Raw genomic sequence first — 12,791 nt, 5'->3', positions numbered from 1 at the left:
CATTTCAGTTTTTATATTAAAAAAATTAAAGATTATGGACTTAAGTTCTTTTTAAAATATTTTTTCAATTATATAACTTTTGACATTTATAATATTAATTGATATTACTGTTCAAAAGTAATTACTAAAATTTATTAATATTTATTAATTAATTATTAATTACTATATTTATTAATAAATACTTATTAATTAGTATAAGAATTAATTAGTCTAATAATAATTCGTATAATTATTAAATAGCAAATAGTAATCAGTATTCTTATTAATTAGAAACTTTTTAATTATTTTATTTATTAATTAACATCATTATTAATTCGTATTATAGTTAATTTATTATTTTTAATTTGATAATTAAATAATTAATAATTATAATAATATTTCTAAATGTAATTCTTAAAAAATACGATTACATTTCAAAAGAGTTTTTTGAATTAATATAATTAAATTTTTTGGAAATAATTGAAAGCTTAGGTAACATATTATTAAAATTTGTGAATATAATTGTAATTTATTTGATCATATTTCATAATATAATAAAATTTTATTATTTTTCAAAATAATTGAATTCTTAGAAAGAATTTTATTAAATGTTTTAAAATTTCATTAAAATTGAAAATAATTGAATTCTTTGAAAGTGTTTTATCAAAATAATTGAATTTAATTAGTAATTAATTTTTCAAAGTAACTTTTTCCTTGAGAAAAATTTAATAAAATTTTCAAAATTATTCAATTAGCTCAAAAAAAATCCAGCAAAATATTTTATTATTTTTCAAAATAATTGAATTCTTAGGAAGAATTTTATTAAATCTTTTCAAATTTCATTAAAATTAAAAATAATAAAATTCTTGGGAAGCATTTTATTAAAATATTTGAAAATAATTGAATTCCTGCAAAAACTTTTTATTTTTGAAAACAATTTTTTTCTTTCAAAGAATTTTATTACAATTTTTGAAAATAGTTGAAAATTTTTGAAGAATTTTATCAAAATTAAAAAAAATTATTGAAACCTCTGTCCCCTCGTAAACTTTTATTTAAATTATATTGAAAATAATTCAATTCCTGTGAGAAATTTGATTATTTTTGAATATAATTGAATTCCTACTGTGAATTCGTTAAAATTTTAGAAAATAATTGAATTTTTTTGGAGAATTTTATTAAAATTTATGAAAATACAAAGAATTTTTTTGGAAATTGAATTATAGTTGTATTGAAAGTAATATTGAAATCTTATAAAGATTTTTATTAAAATTTTTGAATATTTTTCGAAATATAATTCTTAAAAAATTCAAATACATTTTATAAAATTTTTTAAAAATAATAGAATTATATTTTTTTAAAAATTTAATTTATTTTAAAGCAATGTGACAAAAATTTTAATTGTTTCAATATTTAAAATTATTTTCGGAAATTCAATTATAAAAAAATTTGAATTACAAATTTTTAAAAATCTCATTTTTTCAGAATTTTTAAATAAAATTTTTATTTTTAAAAAGTTGTACGAGTATTTGATTATTTAAATAATTTAATAATTTTCAATACTTTGAATAAAATTTTCAAAATTATGTCTCCATTCTGTGAAAATTCTGTTACAGTGAAAATTCTAGTAAAATTAATTTGACTAAAACACTAATTACTCTATTTACAAATTAATCGTTAAATTTTCGACATGTAAATTTGAGTTGTAAAACAAAAGACTTAATAAACCCTTACTTCATGTGAGGATAGAATATTTCGATTATTACTATATAATTTTTATTTTATTTTTTATAATTAACAATTTTGTTATTAATAATTTACCTGAATAATAATCAACAATATTACAAATTAATAAAGTTTCAAAACTTTTTAACGTTTAAATGAATGAAATATTTTCGAAAATAACCGAATTAAAAAGAAATAAAAAACGTAAATAATTTTATTAAAAATTAATAATCAAACAAATATTTATGTTTCAAATTAATTAATTCCTAAATGTATTTATCACTTGAAATCCTAAATCATTCTATCAATAAACTATTAAATTTCTTTATTAATAATTTATTAAATTTCTTCATTTATGAATTAAAAGACTTCTTAAATTATAAATTAAAAAAAATTTTTATTTACAAATTTAAAAAAAATTATAGATAAATTAATTAAAATATTTTTATTCGGAAATTAAAAAACAGTTTTAAGAAAAAAAAATATTTTTATCAATTATGAAAATAGGTAAATAAATATTTTTACTAATAAAAAAGTTAATGCGCAAATTTTATAGAGTTTAGCGAAATTTAAAAGTTCGCATTTTTATCATCGAATAACTTTGGAATTGTATCGGTGGGGCTCTTAAAATAATAATTCTTAAATTATAATTGAAAAAACAGAAAACGATAAATTATTACTTGATTTGAGTTCATTTAAAAAAAGAAATAATTAATAAACTCTAAACTGTAATTATAATAATAAACTTTGTATAGAAAAATGCGAATATACGTGAATAATGGTTTTCCCAACTCTCAAGGTAAGTGGAACAAATAATTTTTAACTATTATTCGCCTCTATTAAAAGTTTCATGTTCAATTTATCTGAGCCATAAATTTCCTACTGTGAAACTTTTAAGGTCCATTATTTTAATTATAAAATAATAACTCGCGAGGTTTTACGCAGAAATATGTATATATATAGAAGAATATATATTTTTCTATTGTCTTCTTCTACATATTTTTTTTAATTCTCTTTTTTATTTTATTAATTGTATTTCAATTATTTATATTTCATTAAAATGAATAATTTGTATATTTATTTCATTTTATATATTTTTGTTTTATTTTATTTCATATTTTTATTTTATATACATAAAAAATATAAAAAATATAAAAAAATATAAAAATATATAAAAATATATAAAAATATATAAAAATATAAAAAATCTATAAAAAAAATATATTTTTATTTTATGTATAAAAAAATAAAAGTATTTAAAATAGTATATAAAATCACACACGCATATTTTATATAGTTTCAATGTTCATTAACTCGATATCTATTTGATTAGTGAAGCGATGTGAAATTTACCGTACACACTGACAGATCAAAGGAACTAATTATTTTTTTAATTTACGCGACTGGCAAGGCAAGTGAAATGTAAATTTGTCTACCTGCATTGGGCAAACCGATTAAAAGGCATGTGACCCACATTCCAATGAATCGTTTTAATTTACTTTCATTTCGGTTTACTCGCAGGGCACAATTTGTTTTTTTTTTTTTTTTTTTTTATTTATTTCCCTTCTCGAAAACGTTACAAATTAAAACAAACGACAAGTCGTGTGTGTGTTTGTTTATGTGTGTGTGTGGACAAGAAAGAAAAGGAAGCTCTTCCAAGTGCTCCATTCGTCTTTGCCAAGAAAAAAAGAAAAAAGAAGAAAAAAAAAGAAAAACATCTTTGAAAAAAAAAATTCCCGACTAAATCTCGTTTTATCTCCTCCCAACTGTTCTGAAATTGTATATACGAAACTTGACAAATTGCTGTACCTATTATTCAAGAACAAATTCTGAATAAGTTATTTTTAAGTATACAATTTTTTTTCCTTGGTAAAATGAATTAAAAGTTTTCGTTTTTCATTTATATTTTAATTTTTATCAATTTTCTTTATTTTCTTTTGTATTTTTAATTTAATTTAATTTTAATTACGATTTCGAATTCAAATAAATTAATTTTAACTCGTTTTAATTTTCTTCTCATTATTCAGTGAAAAAACTTGTTTAGTCAGACAAAATAAAATCCAAGTAAAAAAATGCAAAATTTAATATCGGACAAGTACAAAAAATTCGAAAAACTGATTCAAAAAGACAAAAATTAAAAAAAAATGGAAAATCAAAAATAATAATTAGAAATTAAATAATGAAAATAATAAAAAACTGAAATAAAAGAATATAAGTAACAGAAGTGAAACAAACCCTTTTTAGTCAGACAACTAGAATTATAAAAAATAGTTTAATAAATCCTAAATTTAGCAATAATTATAAGAATCATAAGTGGAAAACACCATTTTTAGTCAGACAAGTAGAATTATAAGAAATAATTAAGAGCTGTGATTTAAATAAATTAAATAACAAAAAAAAATATTCATATAAAAACATAAGTGAAAACACCCTTTTTAGTCAAACAATTATAAAAAACAATTTTAAAAATAAAAAAAAATAAAAAATATAGAAATATAAGAGAAAACCCCTTTTTATATAGTCAGACAACTAGAATTATAAGAAATAATTTTAAAAATTTTTAAATAAAAAATATATCAATATAAGAAATATGAGGGAAAAAATAATTTAAAAACCCAAAAAAGAAATAAAAAATATATCAATAAAAGTAAGAAATATTTAAGTAAAAAAAGCTTTCCTAGTCAGCCAAAGAAAATTTAAGTAAACGAATCAAAAAATTCTAATTCAAAGAGAGAAAAATTAAAAATAAAAATTAAAAAATTGAAAATAAAAAAGAAAGAAAAATAAAAATTAAACTACTATTATTTTCTTGTATTGAAAAATTTTTTTTCTTAACAATTTAACTAAGCATTTTATAAAATTAATAAAAACAGAAAATTTAAAAAGTGCGAGTGAAGAAAAAAAATATTTAATTGATTTTAATTTATATCTAATTGAAAAATTTTAATAAAGTTTAATTAATTAATTAACTATAATAATTTCTTATTTTTCGAACAGGTATTTCCACAGGAATTAAGACAATTAAAAAGATTTAAATTTAAACCTTTTTCAAATTATACAACTTATAAAAGTATTTGTTATAAAACATGAAGATATTGATTGCTCCGAGTCGAAGACTCGGAGTGATCGATTTCTTCATGTTTTATAATAATTAAAGATGACCGAAGAAAAAATTATTATTTTATAAATCATAGGAATATTGTTACTGTAATTTCATCAAAATTAGTTTCATCATTTTAGTTATCAATTATTATTCTCTCAAATTTTAATTTATATTTTATGAAAATAATAATTAAATTCATTAAAAAAAATTTATTATTTATGAAAATAATTGAATTTCTGTGAAATTTTTATTATTTATGAAAATAATTAAATGTTTGCCTTTGCATAAAATTTTATTAAAATCTTTCTTAAATAATTGGATTCTTTTTGGGAAATTTTATTAAAATAGTAGATATTGAAAATCATTGAAATTAGAATATTGTTTGAAAATAATTGAAATTAGAACAAGAATTTAAATTAGAAAATTTTTAAATTCTATTATTTTTAAACTTGTTAATTTCATTTTAAAAAAAAGTCAGTAAGAAGTTAGCCGCGCGAATTATTGCTAGTTATTTTAATATAATTAATAAATTTTTAATTAAAAAAAAAATGTTTCAAATAATGCGAGTGGAGAAACGAAAATTGAAGAAATAAAATTTTCCAATAAATCTAAAATTTTAAATTAACAAAAATTGATTTATTTTAAAAATTAAAAAATTTTAATAGAAGTGAATAATTTTAATCTTATTAAGAAATTTTAAATTTAGAAAAGTTTGGAAAAAATGCGAGTGAAGAAAAAAAGAAAAATTAATAATGAAATAAAACTTTTCAGTAAATTTAAAAATTCGAACGTTAAGAATTTAATCATTTTTAATTGAATCAATAAGTTTTCATTAACAAATTTTCACTTTTTGAGAATAATTCTCCGACTATATTAAAATTTTGCGTCATAAATAACTTTTCTTTCTTGGGTTAAAAAATTTTGTTCTACCGCAGCTCGAGTTTCTTTTTATCAAAAAATAATTCGACAAACCCTTGGGGGAATTCTGTTTTCACGTCTCAATATCTATTTTCTGCGATAAGGATTCCAAAAAAAAATATCGAAATGACATCATCGAAGAGAGTGAAATTGATAAGGAAAAAAGAGATGCTAGTGAAGAGGAGAAAAAAGAAAGAAAGCGAGAGAGAGAGAGAGAGAGAGAAGGGAAAATAATAATGAAATAAAACTTTCCAGACGCGATGCTTGTATCTCATGGAATTTTTATGATACACTGTATTATTGAAGGAAAGATAGAAGTTAGTTGGGAGAATAACTTGGGTAATGTCGCATAAAGTCTTCATATGAATCATTTTTATCGCGTTAGCAGGTACATCAGAATTTTTACTGCAGTTTAAGAAATATCACGAAAAAGCTCTCGAAGAATAAGATGGGAGAGTGAAAGAGAAGAAAAAAAAAGCAGAAATGTCTTTATTGAAGTGAAACCACTGTTATACTGTGGTAATATATATGTATATAGGTACATATAGACAATATATATTCTAAGTGGAAAAACCATTTAAATCTAAGTAAAATAAATCCTCCTCGAGATAAAACAAAAAGATTTACATTTTTCGTCAGAGAAAAAAAGAGAAAATAAAAAATGAATGAACTTGTTTTAAATATCAAACCAAGAGAAATTATAAACAGAAATGATAAATGAAAATATTGAATAAAAACTTTACTCCCTAAATAAATACAAATAAATAAATATAAATATAAATATAAATATAAATAAAATATAAATATAAATAAAATATAAATATAAATATTAAAAATTATAAAAAAGAATAACTACGTGTAAAATTTACGTGGGTAAAGTTCACAACGTTTATGATCAACGATTGAAAGAAAAAAAGTATTTTTCTTGGTAAAAACAATAAAACCTTTTTATTTACAAATTTTTTTAATCACAACAATTTTTTATACTAAAGTAATATACAAATTTTAATAAAAACATTTTTTTTTTCAAAATCGTTGATTATAAACTTCCAGAACTTCATCAGAGTCAAAATTTAACAAATAATAATTTTTAAATGAAGTGAATAATAATTGCAGAAATAGAAGACAAAACTAAATAATTAAAATTTAAGCAAAAATAAAATTCGAACAGAAAAAATACAAAAATCTTAATCGAAGAAAAAATTTTTATTTATAAATTAAAAAAAAACAAAAATATAATTCCGACAAATAAAATAATAAAAAATAATAATAATGAAGGGACACAAAAATAAAAATATGAAAAATATAAGTGAAAAACCTCTTCTATAGTCAGGCAAAAAATACATTAAGTAGAGAAAGTTCAAAATGCTAATTTAAGGGCATTTGAACCATGATGACGTCACAGATTTAAAACTAATGCTTTGCACAAACTGTGACGTCATCAAGGTTCAAATCCCCTTAAGGAAAGAAAATTTTATTAAATACAAAATAAAAAAGAAATAAAAATAAAGCAAGGAAATAAAGAACAAAAATATAAGAATAGTAAATATATATATAAGTAAAAAAACCTTCTTTAGTCAGACAAAAAAAAATTTAATGAGAAAAAGTTAAAAACACTAATTCAAGGAAAGAAAATTTGTTTAAAAATGATATAAAAGAGAAATAAAAATAAAAGGACGAAAATAAAAGAACAAAAATAAAATAATATTAAAAATATAAGTGAAAAAACCTTCTTTAGTCAGACGAATAAAATACTATTAAGAAACTTCAAAAAATTTACTAAAAGAAGTTAAAAATTAAAAAACAGAAAAACAAAAATAAAAATTCGAAAATAAAGATCTTTAATATAAAATCAGAAATATGGTAATATAAAAAAATAAGTGAAAAAACCTGTTTTTAGTCAGACAAGTAAAATTAAAAGGAAGAAATTTTTTTTTAAAATGTAAGTGAAAAAAACTTATTTAGTCAGACAAATATAATTGAAGTAAAGTTAATATGGATAACTAATTCAAAGGAAGACAAATTTAAAAACATTTTAAGTGAAAAAATCTTGTTTAGTCAGACACATAAAATTCAAGTATAAAAAAATACGAAAAGGAAATTTCAAAGAAGGAGAACTTATAAAAAAATTAAAATCATTTAAATCAAAGTAAAAAAAATCCTTCTCGAGAAATAAAAATAAACTACGAATGTAAATATATAAAATAAATAAATGAATAAATAAAATAAATGAATAATAACAGAGAAATTTTTTAAAAGTCGACATAAATCAACGCCATACAAACCAAGGTGAAATAGAAATAAATAAAATGAATATAAATTTCAAGTAGAAAAAACCATTTCAGTCAGACAACATCTGTATTAGAAATTTATTTTATAAAATTTTTTATTTAAAAAAAAATAATACAAAAATTTTAAAGTAAAACATCCATCAAAATCGAACTTTTATTCATATATATATGCATACAAATTCAAAGAACTAAAAATAAAAAACAAAATATACTGTCGACCTAAAAAATACTTTAAATTGCCGACACACATATATTCAGAAGTCAAACACAATTATAAAAATTGAAATGTTCATTATGGAAAAATTAATTCCAACAAAAGTCATTATAAATTCCCTATGGAAGAAAAATAAAAATGCGAACACAAAAAATAGATGAAAAAATAATTTAAAACTGCAGAAATAAAAGAGAGGAAAAAAAAGCAAACGAAAAATTTTTTTTTTAAAAGAAAAAAATGACAGGGATTACAGTGGATTTTCTATTACTAGTAGAAAAAAAGGATTTTGATTATAAAAAAGAGAATTCCGATTAAAAGGGTGATTTAATTTCATTTATTATTATTACTTATTTAAATAATAAATGGAAATTTTTTTTTAATTATTATTACCGCTAAAGTAAACAAATTGTTCATAATTTTTTTTAGTTTTATATTGAAGAAATTTTTTTTTTGTAAAATAATATTTAAAAAATATTGTAAAAGAGGTTTTAAAAATAGTTTGATTTTCGAAAAATTAGAACAAAATTTTTTATACAAAACGAGAATTGTCTCTAAATTTTTGAAATATTTGAAAAAATTTGAAAAGTCAGTGAAAAAAACTTGTTTAGTTAGACAAATAAAATAAAAGTGTAAAAAGTGTTAACAGGTAATTGAAAGAAGGACAGAAAAGAACTAAAAAGAAAATAAATATAGAAACGAATATAAAAATCGAAAATTAAGAACAAGGATGTAGGAATGTAAGGAATATAATTAAAAAATTTTTTTTTAGTCGTACAAATAAAATTCAAGTACAAAAAAATTAAAAAACTGATTTAAAAAGGCAAAAATTAAAGAAAAATGTAAAATCGAAAATAATAATAATAGTAATAATAATAATAGTAATAATAGTAATAATAATAATAATAGTATAATATATAATAATAATAATATAATAATTTATATTAATTATATTTTGTAAAATAATTTTGGCAAAATTACTAGTCAAAATCCTCCATCCGCCAATTAGCAGACAATCGAAATTTCGAGTTTTTCGAAGTTGGAGCTTCAAAAAATTCAATTGTTAATAAACAATTTATTTTGTTATTGCCAATTGTTTATTATATGTTTATCTACAAGAAATTACTTTTGTAAAATAATTTTGGCGAAATTACTAGTGAAAATCCTCCATCCGCCAATTAGCAGACAATCGAAATTTCGAGTTTTTCGAAGTTAGGAGCTTCAGAAAATTCAATTGTTAATAAACAGTTGATTTTGTTGTTGCCAATTGTTCATTATATGTAAATTTACAAGAAATTACTTTTGTAAAATAATTTTGGCAAAATTACTAGTCAAAATCCTCCATCCGCCAATTAGCAGACAATCGAAATTTCGAGTTTTTGAAGCTAAGAGCTTTAAAAAATTCAATTGTTAATAAACAATTTATTTTGTTGTTGCCAATTGTTTATTATATGTAAATTTACAAGAAATTACTTTTGTAAAATAATTTTGGCAAAATTACTAGTCAAAATCCTTTATCCGCCAATTAGCAGACAATCGAAATTTCGAGTTTTTGAAGTTAGGATCTTCAAAAAATTCAATTGTTAATAAACAGTTGATTTTCTTGTTGCCAATTGTTTATTATATGTAAATTTACAAGAAATTACTTTTGTAAAATAATTTTGGCAAAATTACTAGTCAAAATACTCCATCCGCCAATTAGCAGACAATCGAAATTTCGAGTTTTTCGAAGTTAGGAGCTTTAAAAAATTCAATTGTTAATAAACAATTTATTTTGTTGTTGCCAATTGTTCATTATATGTTTATTTAGAAGAAATTACTTTTGTAAACTAATTTTGGCGAAATTACTAGTCAAAATCCTCCATCCGCCAATTAGCAGACAATCGAAATTTCGAGTTTTGAAGCTAAGAGCTTTAAAAAATTCAATTGTTAATAAACAATTTATTTTGTTGTTGCCAATTGTTTATTATATGTAAATTTACAAGAAATTACTTTTGTAAAATAATTTTGGCAAAATTACTAGTCAAAATCCTCCATCCGCCAATTAGCAGACAATCGAAATTTCGAGTTTTTGAAGCTAAGAGCTTTAAAAAATTCAATTGTTAATAAACAATTTATTTTGTTGTTGCCAATTGTTTATTATATGTAAATTTACAAGAAATTACTTTTGTAAAATAATTTTGGCAAAATTACTAGTCAAAATCCTTTATCCGCCAATTAGCAGACAATCGAAATTTCGAGTTTTTGAAGTTAGGAGCTTCAAAAAATTCAATTGTTAATAAACAGTTGATTTTCTTGTTGCCAATTGTTTATTATATGTAAATTTACAAGAAATTACTTTTGTAAAATAATTTTGGCAAAATTACTAGTCAAAATACTGCATCCGCCAATTAGCAGACAATCGAAATTTCGAGTTTTTCGAAGTTAGGAGCTTTAAAAAATTCAATTGTTAATAAACAATTTATTTTGTTGTTGCCAATTGTTCATTATATGTTTATCTACAAGAAATTACTTTTGTAAAATAATTTTGGCAAAATTACTAGTCAAAATACTCCATCCGCCAATTAGCAGACAATCGAAATTTCGAGTTTTTGAAGTTAGGAGCTTCAAAAAATTCAATTGTTAATAAACAGTTGATTTTGTTGTTGCCAATTGTTCATTATATGTAAATTTACAAAAAATTACTTTTGTAAAATAATTTTGGCAAAATTACTAGTCAAAATCCTCCATCCGCCAATTAGCAGACAATCGAAATTTCGAGTTTTTCGAAGTTAGGAGCTTCAAAAAATTCAATTGTTAATAAACAATTGATTTTGTTGTTGCCAATTGTTCATTATATGTTTATTTAGAAGAAATTACTTTTGTAAAATAATTTTGGCAAAATTACTAGTCAAAATCCTCCATCCGCCAATTAGCAGACAATCGAAATTTCGAGTTTTTGAAGCTAAGAGCTTTAAAAAATTCAATTGTTAATAAACAATTTATTTTGTTGTTGCCAATTGTTTATTATATGTAAATTTACAAGAAATTACTTTTGTAAAATAATTTTGGCAAAATTACTAGTCAAAATCCTTTATCCGCCAATTAGCAGACAATCGAAATTTCGAGTTTTTGAAGTTAGGAGCTTCAAAAAATTCAATTGTTAATAAACAGTTGATTTTCTTGTTGCCAATTGTTTATTATATGTAAATTTACAAGAAATTACTTTTGTAAAATAATTTTGGCAAAATTACTAGTCAAAATACTCCATCCGCCAATTAGCAGACAATCGAAATTTCGAGTTTTTCGAAGTTAGGAGCTTTAAAAAATTCAATTGTTAATAAACAATTTATTTTGTTGTTGCCAATTGTTCATTATATGTTTATTTAGAAGAAATTACTTTTGTAAACTAATTTTGGCGAAATTACTAGTCAAAATCCTCCATCCGCCAATTAGCAGACAATCGAAATTTCGAGTTTTTGAAGCTAAGAGCTTTAAAAAATTCAATTGTTAATAAACAATTTATTTTGTTGTTGCCAATTGTTTATTATATGTAAATTTACAAGAAATTACTTTTGTAAAATAATTTTGGCAAAATTACTAGTCAAAATCCTCCATCCGCCAATTAGCAGACAATCGAAATTTCGAGTTTTTGAAGCTAAGAGCTTTAAAAAATTCAATTGTTAATAAACAATTTATTTTGTTGTTGCCAATTGTTTATTATATGTTTATCTACAAGAAATTACTTTTGTAAAATAATTTTGGCGAAATTACTAGTGAAAATCCTCCATCCGCCAATTAGCAGACAATCGAAATTTCGAGTTTTTGAAGTTAGGAGCTTCAAAAAATTCAATTGTTAATAAACAGTTGATTTTGTTGTTGCCAATTGTTCATTATATGTAAATTTACAAGAAATTACTTTTGTAAAATAATTTTGGCGAAATTACTAGTGAAAATCCTCCATCCGCCAATTAGCAGACAATCGAAATTTCGAGTTTTTGAAGTTAGGTGCTTCAAAAAATTCAATTGTTAATAAACAGTTGATTTTGTTGTTGCCAATTGTTTATTATATGTGAATTTACAAGAAATTACTTTTGTAAAATAATTTTGGCAAAATTACTAGTCAAAATCCTCCATCCGCCAATTAGCAGACAATCGAAATTTCGAGTTTTTCGAAGTTAGGAGCTTCAAAAAATTCAATTGTTAATAAACAGTTGATTTTGTTGTTGCCAATTGTTCATTATATGTTTATTTAGAAGAAATTACTTTCGTAAACTAATTTTGGCGAAATTACTAGTCAAAATACTCCATCCGCTAATTAGCAGACAATCGAAATTTCGAGTTTTTGAAGTTAGGAGCTTCAAAAAATTCAATTGTTAATAAACAGTTGATTTTGTTGTTGCCAATTGTTCATTATATGTAAATTTACAAGAAATTACTTTTGTAAAATAATTTTGGAAAATTTACTAGTCAAAATACTCCATCCGCCAATTAGCAGACAATCGAAATTTCGAGTTTTTCGAAGTTGGAGCTTCAAAAAATTCAATTGTTAGCAAGCAATTGATTTTGTTGTTGCCAATTGTTCATT

This window comes from Leptopilina heterotoma, unplaced genomic scaffold (assembly GCF_015476425.1).
Source record: "Leptopilina heterotoma isolate Lh14 unplaced genomic scaffold, ASM1547642v1 Lhet_71, whole genome shotgun sequence".
In the NCBI taxonomy this organism is placed as follows: domain Eukaryota; kingdom Metazoa; phylum Arthropoda; class Insecta; order Hymenoptera; family Figitidae; genus Leptopilina; species Leptopilina heterotoma.
The sequence above is the reverse complement of the archived record's forward strand: the minus strand, read 5'-3'. Positions refer to the sequence as shown.